This window comes from Cydia amplana, chromosome 10 (genome assembly GCF_948474715.1).
Source record: "Cydia amplana chromosome 10, ilCydAmpl1.1, whole genome shotgun sequence".
Classification (NCBI taxonomy): Eukaryota; Metazoa; Arthropoda; class Insecta; order Lepidoptera; family Tortricidae; genus Cydia; species Cydia amplana.
Window position 1 is genome coordinate 5490138 of NC_086078.1, and position 10712 is coordinate 5500849.

A 10712-nucleotide genomic window follows, 5' to 3' on the forward strand; every position below is an offset into this window, starting at 1 on the left:
CAGTTCCTTTATCGTTAAGAGCCGGTCTGCGGCAGTGCCGCTCCGTCAGACGCCGCATGGCCGAGCGCGGCAAACACCGCGTCGCGCCCGCCCCGGCGCCGACCAAGAAACAGTACGCGTACGTGCCGTGCCCCCGGTCTGAGGAGGTCGGCACCGAGTTCGCCCTACAGCTCCGCAGGGAGCCCGCACCGCAGCCCTTGCCCGAAACACCACAGAAATCCGGTGAGTTGGTCAAAAGAACTGGTATCCAGGGTTTAAAAAAAAGTTCGGCGGGAAAAGTTTCAGTGCAGTGAAAAAGTTTGGTTGTATAAAAGTGCGGAGTAAGCTTTCCTTGTCATTTTCGGTAAAAGCAGGTAAGTGTTTTTTTTTCTTGACCCGGTCAAGAAATCAAGTTGACGACCGGTCGTACAAAGTGTCTTCAATCTAAAATAATCTAGCGGATATTCACATTCGCGACTGTTGGGTACATTTATTTTTATAACGCTGGGATGCGTAATGTAAACAAAATAAAACCGGTAATTAATTTGGCTGGAGATTGTTATGACAGCACTTTGAAAGGCCCCTCCAAGATGGCGTCAATGTCATCAGCTGTCACGCTTTTTTCCGCCAACGTGTGCACTTAAACATATATTATATATTTGCGTTCAATGTTGCAAAGTATTTATAACACCGGCAATGAGTGAAAATAATGAAATTAAGATTATTTTAAGGTACGAGTAACAGGTGAACGAATAGTTTGCTCTGAATAAAACTTTGATATTTTAAATTCCATGAAAAACTTGAGATGCAGATGAGTATAGAAAACTGCCTACAAGGATTTTCTCTGCCTTCAAAGCACATTAAAACTTTTATAATTTGTAGTTTAACTGTTACGGTTCGAATAGTTTTAAAAATATTTTATCATGAATAAAATTCACGAATGTTACAATGAAACGAATAGATCAAAAGTGATTCTGCCATGTAGGTAATTTAATTTTTTGTCTACAAAATACCGTTAAACGTAGTCATAATAAATATTGTTTGGGTTATAATATATCGTACCTACAGAACATTAAATAGGTCTTATTTATAAAAAAAGAAACGTTTTATTGCACATTAGAATTCTATGAAATTTTTCCCAAGCATATACATTAAAAAAAGTGACATTTGATGAAGTGGAACTGCTGATGATGATCAGAACGGAACTCTTCAACGACGCATAGTACACGTTTGACGATTTGTCCTCTTCGTTATGTTTGTTAAGCAAGTTAAGCTTTTAAGCCACATTTTTGACCGGTTTAGAAAATTCACAGCATCACCGTTTGCATCAGCAAACGGAACGAAAGCATCGACTTTCGTTGATTTACTTTTCCTTAGATAGCTTACACTGTCAACAAAAATGAAAAAAAAAAGTTGAACATAATCGTAATCAATTCACTAAATAAGAAATCTTATTCAATCAATTGAACCCGTAGGACTAATAATAGCATGCTCTTACGCACGCACAGTGACCCCAATAAAATTAGTTGTCGTTTGGCACATCGCTGTGTGGCTTGTTGCACTAATATTAATGCATTTCAATACAACTAATTGTTTACCTTACCCACCTATACTTTCTAATAATGAATAGTCAGTAAATATACAGTAGTAACAAGACGATTTAAATTTTGAATGCTTTCCATTTTAAATCGTGTTCAGGTAAAAGAGAGACTGCTGCCATAATATTAATAAATAAAAAGTTATTAATCGTAGAAGAGGTGTAAAAAATAAACATTTGATCATTCAATTATTACCCTTCAATTACCTATGTCAGTGCTAAAAGGATAATGGTCAGTATAATGGTTTATCATCTGGATAAAAAAGTAATGTATGATTACTATGGCAGAATCAGATATACCTAAAAGCAACTGAAAATATGTAGTCTGAAATGCGACGAGTGGTCACATATGGTCAAGTGTGAAGGACTACGGTTAAGTCTGATACTCACTAAACCATGCCACATGCGTCTCTGAAAGACTATTAGTATTCCGCGCATGTAAAGGGAGTGGGCGCCTTAAATATATCTTCACGTGTATACTGTCGTTAATATAAATAAATCAGAGCAGGATGGACTGGGTCCATCTGTGCCTATGTCGATGGGAATGCTCCGATGAAATTAGCCGATTAAAAAAAATCTAGTTCTGTTTAGATAGGTACTGTAAATTATAGGCTCAAGGAACGAACATTGAACACGCTATACCTACGTTTTTGTAGAGTAAGTCATTTTACGAAAACCGCCCTAAATATTTGACGAAAACAATACCTATAAATAACTGCCTATGAAAGAGTTTACGAATAGAGTCTGTGCGGAAAGAGAAGAGTCGAGAAATGTATGGATCCCAATACCCATTTTACGACTCTTTTCTTTCCGCACAGACTCTACAAGCAATTTATTCTATCTATTGAATTCGAAGATTTGATTTCTTTTTATTACCACTCTGAAATAGTATTTTTTCTACTCCCGTACTTTTATTTGTCATTTAAAGGGTCGTACACACACCTTTAAACCCCTCTCTTATAGTTTTTATATTTAAAATTTATAATAATAATAGTATTTTATGCAACCGTTGTTTAATAGGGGTCAAAAAAGGCGAGTGGCGTGAGTAACAATTTGAGGCGAAGCCGAAAATTGTTAATAAAGACGCCACGAGTATTTTTTGACTCAGTTAAACAACGTTGCATACAATACTTTTTCTACGACCAAGCACTTACTTTGAAATAAAATTGTAAATTTAAGGGGACGGTATATGACGTTTTCGATTTAGAGCTCACTTTGTGCAATCAATTTGTTCAAGAAATGTTTAATATCTGCATTAAATTATACGTAAATTTGTTCACGAAGAAGCCGTGTACCGGCTCTTCACGGCATAATATTTTTTATTTGCTGTAATTCTCTACAAATCGACACTAAAAGTATCCAAAAATCAAAATATGGAGTTCCGTTTGAGCAACACGCATTACAGTTTTGCCTTTAACAGTAATTGAGTTGTTGTGTGATTTTGAAAGCTAGATAACTAAACTAGCAAATTATTATCTACTTATATTTTTACTCACAAATACAACACAGAAATTCAATCCCAAATGTAAACTTTCGTACAATTTCCATACATTGACGACATCACTCAAAATTCTTCTTCGAGTCAGATGGCCGCTGGCCTTGGATCGAAGTAGACGTGTACGTCGTCGTAGCTCGTTTTTGACATTATTTAGACATTTCATCATATACGCATACGAAAATGTATACCAGTAGATAAATTGTATTTCAAAAAATAGGGTAAATAAATTTATTTAAAATTTGATTTGTTGTTATTTACAGGTCGTAACGATCGAAAACAGCAGTAAACTATCCTAAAACAATACGATTACAATTGAATTTAAGTAACTTGTTCCTTCAAAACCCGCTTAAAATGAAAAAAAAGTTTAAAGACTCGTTTTACTGATTGGGATTGATTTTCATTATGCTGGTATCAATTTTGCGTCATTAAAAAAAAGTATATGACTTCTGTACGTCAATGACATTTGATGTCAATTGTAATCTTGTATTTACGTTAGAGAATATTATATATTCATTTAAATATTACTTACCTATTAATACGAAGCGTAATTCGTTTAATACCTGAAAGTCTTAGTGTCTACATCTACTTTGTTGCCGTTCGTTCCGTCTATATGTGTGCGATTACGTGCTGTTCTCAATAATCAAGAAACAAGCCATAATCTTCAAGAATAAAATAACAGCAAGACCAGCATTTAGTACTAACTAGTTTTTGCGGATTTGGAGACAAGAGATGAAGCTTACAGGCTAATACCGCTGCGGTCTGGTTATTGTTATGTGTATATATCGAGTATTATATAAATTTACTATAAAATAACAATGTTTTATTTCAATGACATTATGTGCGTAGGTATGTATGTTTCGGTGATTATAAGAATTTTGTCCACACAATAATTGTGCAAAGCAGAGACTGCATCATGCTTTCTTTACGGTATAAGCGGTATGGTACCGTTATTATTTATCAATACCGGTTCGTTTTGAAGGTAAAACTATACCGGTTGAAATACAAAGTACGGTACCGGTATAAAATTACAGCAGGGACAACCATTTTTATAGGTGTACAGTCAGCTGCAGAGAAAAGGTACGACCAGATAGATAATTGTATGCAGGGGTGGTACCTTTTCTCTGCAGCTAGCTGTACCTAAACCATCATTGACCGAGCGTTGGTGAAGGTCTCCGTTTCAACTTGGGCAAAAATGCTTTCGTATGTCCGAATTCTTCTCCTTTGCATATCACATTTCTCAACTGATTCTCGTGAAAATTCGGTAGTCCGATATAATTATTCGGTTTCTTTTTTTTTTGAACAATTTAAAATAGGCAGAAATTGTCATAAAGGACTTACGCGCCAGTAGGGTCTGTGACACTTAAGACCACTGCGATTATTAGGTACTTACTGGCCCCTATTTCACCACGACCACGGTGACAGGTGCGACAGTTGTCGACATCACTGTTGCTGACGTCACAGGCCTCCATAGGCTACGGTAACCGCTTACCATCGGACGGGCGATGTGCTTGTTTGCCACCAACATTTTAATAAATAAATAAACTCCATTATATTGCCACTAAAAAATTCTTATTTTGCGAAGCTAATGACAATTGTCACAAGAAACACGGCAACTGTATCGAAATTGCGACACAGAACTCATTTCCTGTCAAGACTTACCGAAAATTCTTTGAAAAATCTTGTGACAATTGTCACAAGATTTTTTCGCGAGAGAAATGTCTGTTTTATCCGATATAATAAAGTTTTTTTTTAATAATAGGTACAATGACGGTGGCAAACACGAATACGGCCCGCCCGATGGTAAGCGGTAACTGTATTATTAAATTGTACAACGGGACTTAATCGCGTATCTAAGTTTTAAGATTTACCTCCGACGTTTCGAGGACGGCGTTGTCCCCGTGGTCTCGGAGAAGACTGGCTTAAGTTGACATCATCTTCTAACCGCGCGAGTTTTTCGAACTACCCGCACTTGGTCTTGTTTATCCGCTTGAACGTTTTGCGGTTCCGTTGTACAATTTAATAATGTGTAAAAATCGTGAAAGTTTAAATCAGTGTTAGCGGTAACTGTAGTCCATGGATGCCTATGGCGTCAATAACAGTGATGTTTTTGTCGTACCTGTCACCGTGGTGAAATAGGGGCCAGATTACGCCGCGCCGCGTGGAACGTGAGGTGCATTGGGGTAAATGCATACCATTCACTCAAGGAAAATAATCTCCCTTATAAGATCACTCGTGTGTCTGCCATTTTGTTAAAGCCAATTTTTACCGTAACTACTGGACTAGTTCAATTGAAATTTAGTACACATATGTCAAGTAAGGAAGTAGTAAGTCGGTGATCCGAAGATGAGTAACGTAAATAAATGAACTTTTAACTTTGCGGCGATTTTTGGTATCATGTGACATATCAGATATAATACATAATTATAAGTAGGTGAGCAAAAATGTACCATAACCTAACTCAGAATTGTATTACATAAATACATATACAAAAAATAGTTCAACGCCAAAAGATTAATGGAAGACCTATGTCCTATAATAGGTGAGTTGGTCTTAAACAAAAAATATGCAATAAAAATGTGTAACTGTAGAACCCATAGTGAATCCTACTCGTACATGATCGGTTTTTATATTATGTACCTATAAGATATTTTCTACTTTATACTTTATAAGTGTACCTACATAATATTTACTTATAAGCAGTTGTCACGTAAAATATTTGTAGATTTTTTTGGAAGTATGTGTCACATCATCATCATCTTCCTCGCGTTGTCCCGGCATTTTGACACGGCTCATGGGAGCCTGGGGTCCGCTTGGTAATTAATCCCATAAATTGGCGTGGGCACTAATTTTTATGAAAGCGACTGCCATCTGACCTTCCAACCCATAGGGGGTAAACTAGGCTCTTATTGGGATTAGTCCGTTTTCTCACGATGTTTTCCTTCACCGAAAAGCGACTGGTAAATATCAAATGATATTTCGTACGTAAGTTCCGAAAAACTCATTGGTACGAGCCGGAATTGCAATTCGCACGCTATTACCGCTAGGCCTCCAGCGATTTTTTTGAAGTATGTATAGCACAAAAAAAAATTTAGAAATGTAACATTTAAGGTAGGTAATTAAAATACGGTATAAACATTATTGGAGAAGACTTGGAGGAAGTGTCATAGGGATCTACATTCAATGCGTGGAAAACAAGTTCTTTTGTCTAATTATAATCCATCGGCAATCACGCGAGCGCATAAAACGAAAATCATTTTTTTTTCACTCCCTAAAACTCCCTTAACCTAATAACAGTAAAACAAAAAATAAAATATAGAGGGTTACCAACCAGCTAAAGAATTATAAGTAGATATATGCACTTATCCCACCGCACCTCACGTTCTACTCTGCACGGGGTTCATTGCCGCTCCTACCGCCGTAAGTAACTATCAACACCTACATTATCAAGGCTACGATCGAAGATAATCGCTTCAGCACTGAAATAATACCGGTGGAATACCGGTATAATATTTTTTATTTTAATTGTATTAATTTAATAGTGAAACAAAAGGCGAATATACCACATAAAAGTAAATCGGTAAAGATATTAGGGGTACATTAGCCAACACTGTTTCCATATATTTTCAAATTTTATTTTGTCCGCCTTAATTAAATTTTGCACCCTGCCGGAACTTTATTTATTAAAATTCTCATTTAATTGATTTTGAGCCTTATGAAAAGTCGTATAGAGTAGTAAATAAAATTTTACATCTGACTTAATGACATCTGGTTTTATTCGGTTTAACTTTAGAAAACGCGTATCTCGACAAAGCCATAATGTAGAAAATTGTCAACAACCAAATGAATTATTAGAATTTAAATACGTTACGTGTGACATGAACAGACAAGGAAAGCAAGATTAAATGTATTGTTTCTCTTTCTTCTTTCAATGGAACGCTTTTCCTAAAAGGAGGCCACTAAACTCAAAACGCTATCTTAAAAAAAAACTTGATGGGTCAGTGACCTGTCCCAGTAAAGTGAGGTAGTGTGCGTGAAGTGCGCTTGTGTGTGAAATGGGGTAAATTGACAGAATCTGAAAATTTACCCACCTCTACCGTCACCTTAACAAATATTTTTCATTCCAGAAGTAGCAAAGAATGGACGGTACGGGCGGGAAAAAAATGAATGAAATAAAAAACATGTCTATGGTTCACTCATCTGTCAGAGATGACAATTAAAATTAGGTTGGCAACAATGTATTTCATACAAAAAAAATTAAGTGGTGATTACACGAAGTATCGTAAAAGTGCCAAAAAGATACTGCGTGTATGCACAAATACTTTTTTAGGGAATAGACTAAAGAATTGTCTTGACAACTATAAGATAGGGGTTTAAAGGTGTGTGTATGACACTTTAAATGACAAATAAAAGTACGGGAGTAGAAAAAATAGAATAATGCAACTTCATTACCTATCTTCCACCTTTTTCGCTGGCGTGTCAAACTCTCGACCATAAGTGATTAATTGATTTTATTCTCTTTGCTCTCGACGTCGAAGAAGAAATATCTGAAATTTAAAATACATGTCACTTCAAATGTTCATCATAGATGTCAAGGCAAATACATATCAAAAGTTTTTAGACTGAAAAAGTAGCGAGTGTGGTGGGAACCATAGCTGAAAATAAAGCTAGCAGCTGCTACAGAAGAACTTCACCATAAGATCGGACGTAGGTCGGATCCATAAATATACTCTGTCAAGCCATTTTCGTCAGTAGAAAAGAGCGGCAAATATAAAAAATGTAGGCGTGAACCGTTATCATCCCATAGAAAATTTGAATTTCGCGCCTTTTTCTACTGACAAACTTGTTTAACCGGCTATACATACATTTTCTTTCGCATTGCTTACATACGCTAGTCGAAATAGGTATGTGTTTGGATTTCCCGAGGCTGCGGCTTTAAGATGGCCTGAATGGCTGTAAGCTGGGCTGGGCTGAGCTTGATTTCTGATAGCTAATTAAGAAAATTAATTTGAAATGCGATTCGGTGAATTACTACAACAATTTTATGCTTTTGGGGTACAGGTCTAACAGATCAGATCTTTCCTTGATTATATTTCTACCCTAATTAATAACATAATAACATTTGGCGCTTTATTAAACTGAAATAGATTCATACATGTATATCAAAGAAGAAGTGACGAAGCCCTCCAGTGGTAAAGGCAGAAAATATTAGATAAAAATTACCCAATTAACCAATTTACCCATCTAAAAAACTAACGCCACCGCTATTTAACACCTTTCGACGGACACTTTTCGATAAACAAAGACGGTTCTCCTTACATCTACCCACCGTACCATATCTTGAAGACAAGGAAAACCACTGGGTTTTCCCGGTAAGTACTGACTTAGATAAGTCAAAGTCAAAATATACTTTATTCATGAATCGTAACATATATATTATCTTAAGCTAATTATCAGAGCAATTTATTGATGTTATTATTCCATGGATTACTATACAAATCAAATTTAACACAAATTTAAGAATTTCACAAAAGGATTCGTCAAACATGAAAAAAAATTGTATAAAAAATACTATAAGTCTAGAATGTTTCTAGAATAAAATCTAAATGTCAAATAAATATAAAAAAAATAACGATATTAAAATATCCCAACCCAATCACAGTCATTTGATTCCATGATTGAAAGCAATGAAATACCAGTAACGATGGCAAAAGCCGATGTCACAAGTCAAACCGCACGAACGTTTTAAAAGCGCTTGGTATTATGAAATGAGCCCGAAGGGGAATCCGCATTGCGTCGCAGGCTTTGTTATCTTCGCGCTAACTACCACATGGGCTTACAAATACGATGTACATGTACTAAATATGATGGAGTCTATTTGACTCGGCAGAATAATAGGTCGTGACATCGGGACCATAATTATTATTTTATCTAATTTGATACCTTACCGAGGGTAAATTCTATAGGAAATAAAATTGTATTTAAGAGGACTCTAATATGATAGATTTGTAAGTGCATTTCGGACGTTCTCAAGCATTACTTTATATAGCCAAAGTAGTACGTAAATTTGTATAATATATGTTAGTTGAAATCAGACTATATATTGAATAGCAAGATCCCTACTTAAATATGCAGGTCTATCTCTAGATTCTCTAGTCCTAATCTAGTCGTGGGACCTGAAAGTTTAATAAGGCCAGTCCCCGTGGGTCGTGTCAGATTCGATGGTTTAAAAGGCCACTTGAACTTACAAAGTAACAGTTGCTAGAAGGGTTGTATTTGAGGTGGTCACAAAAATATGTAAGTAGATATCAGGCAATGTCGTTAGTCTGAAATTAAGTCTGACATATCAGATATCTGCGGGCTATCTAACAGTATAGGATGACTTTTCAACGTTAAGCCCTACCCTACCTACTTAACTACTAAGAAGTACCTAACTTTAAAACAAAAAATCGGCCAAGTGCGAGTCGGACTCGCGCACGGAGGGTTCCGCACCATCAACAAAAAATAGAGCAAAATAAGCAAAAAAACGGTCACCCATCCAAGTACTGACCCCGCCCGACGTTGCTTAACTTCGGTCAAAAATCACGTTTGTTGTATGGGAGCCCTACTTAAATCTTTATTTTATTGTTTTTAGTATTTGTCGTTATAGCGGCAACAGAAATACATCATCTGTGAAAATTTCAACTGTCTAGCTATCACGGTTCGTGAGATACAGCCTGGTGACAGACGGACGGACGGACGGACGGACGGACGGACGGACAGCGGAGTCTTAGTAATAGGATCCCGTTTTTACCCTTTGGGTACGGAACCCTAAAAAGAAACTCTTCGGTTCATGATTATTGAACTTCCTACTAGAACATTTTATATAAAAAAACTGTTTACAAATGCACATACCGAATTTTTTTCTAAGCTACTTCTAAACACAATATCATTCTAGGATGGAATATATGTAATATCATGACACCATTGCAGTAAATGGCATCTGGCGCCTCATATCAGTTAACCGGAAGTGGACTATTCCAGGATGTAATGAAACTTCCCCGTTTCCGTTTCCAATTATTTAATATAGCTGTATAAGAGAATATAACCACTGTAGCTTTGTCTGTGTGATAATAGGGTTTGTATTGTTTCAAGTAAGTGAGGATAATGCTTTCGGAAACTGACTTTGTGGTTTAGCATGTATATGGGCTCACCAATGGTGGGCGATTTAAACCTTATTTTAAGACTCAGGTCTTTTCTATGAAAATAGGCACCAATAACTAGAAAGTTTCAGTGCCAATCATTGGCTAGCTTACCTTGTGAAGAGTTTAAGATAGATGGAATTAGCCACAGCTAATTCCGTCATAGGGCCTAATCCGTCCATTAGCGTTTTTCCTACGATTGAAAATCAAAGAAATATGCGCTCCTAGCTAAACGGCATAGTCCCTATGACGGAATTAGCCACAATGACCTTACAAAGTTGTTAATAGATGTTATATACACCTTTCTATTCCTCAGAAATAAATAACAAAGTGTATAGCTGCTGAATAAATCAGACGTTGGCGCGCACCGTTACAATAAGCAAACTTATGTTTTTAATTATTTTCTCGTTGCTTTTAATTATTTCCCAAGATTCCTGGCCGGTGAAGCTAAAAACATCTC

The 10712-nt window shown here is 36.3% G+C and overlaps 1 long non-coding RNA gene across 1 annotated transcript in view; it reads right to left on the minus strand.

Annotated features, from left to right (window-relative positions):
- The window catches only part of LOC134651511 (uncharacterized), a 24350-nt gene extending 17020 nt beyond the window's left edge, over positions 1–7330 (minus strand). Inside the window, exon 1 of the long non-coding RNA XR_010097117.1 lies at positions 7321–7330. This is a non-coding gene — a long non-coding RNA (uncharacterized LOC134651511). The remainder of the gene's footprint in view (positions 1–7320) is intronic.
- Between the last annotated feature and the right edge of the window lie 3382 nt (positions 7331–10712).